The 513-nt window shown below is 47.0% G+C and overlaps 1 protein-coding gene across 1 annotated transcript in view; it reads left to right on the forward strand.

The window, feature by feature from the left end:
* Positions 1–513, forward strand: part of KMT2A (lysine methyltransferase 2A) — an 84065-nt gene that overhangs the window by 69576 nt on the left and 13976 nt on the right. The gene's annotated exons all lie outside the window — the stretch shown is intronic.

Raw genomic sequence — 513 nt, forward strand, 5'->3', positions numbered from 1 at the left:
TACGCGGGCCTCTCACTGTCGTGGCCTCTCCCGCTGCGGAGCACAGGCTCCGGACGCGCAGGCTCAGCGGCCATGGCTCAAGGTCCCAGCCGCGCCGCGGCATGTGGGATCCTCCCGACCGGGGCACGAACCCGTGTCCCCTGCGTCGGCAGGCGGACTCCCAACCACTGCGCCACTAGGGAAGCCCCCGTATATACCTTTTACATAAAATAAACAATGCCGTACATACTGAGCCCCCGTATATACCTTTTACATAAAATAAACAATGCCGTACATACTGAGCCCCCGTATATACCTTTTACATAAAATAAACAATGCCGTACATACTGAGCCCCCGTATATACCTTTTACATAAAATAAACAATGCCGTACATACTGAGCCCCCGTATATACCTTTTACATAAAATAAACAATGCCGTACATACTGTTCTATACTTTTTTTCCAGCTGTTGTATTCTGCACATATCTCTATGCCACTTCATTTTTTTTTTTTTTTTTTTTTTTTTTTTTTCT

The sequence above is a fragment of the Neophocaena asiaeorientalis genome, unplaced genomic scaffold, assembly GCF_003031525.2.
Source record: "Neophocaena asiaeorientalis asiaeorientalis breed wild unplaced genomic scaffold, Neophocaena_asiaeorientalis_V1.1 scaffold479, whole genome shotgun sequence".
Classification (NCBI taxonomy): Eukaryota; Metazoa; Chordata; class Mammalia; order Artiodactyla; family Phocoenidae; genus Neophocaena; species Neophocaena asiaeorientalis.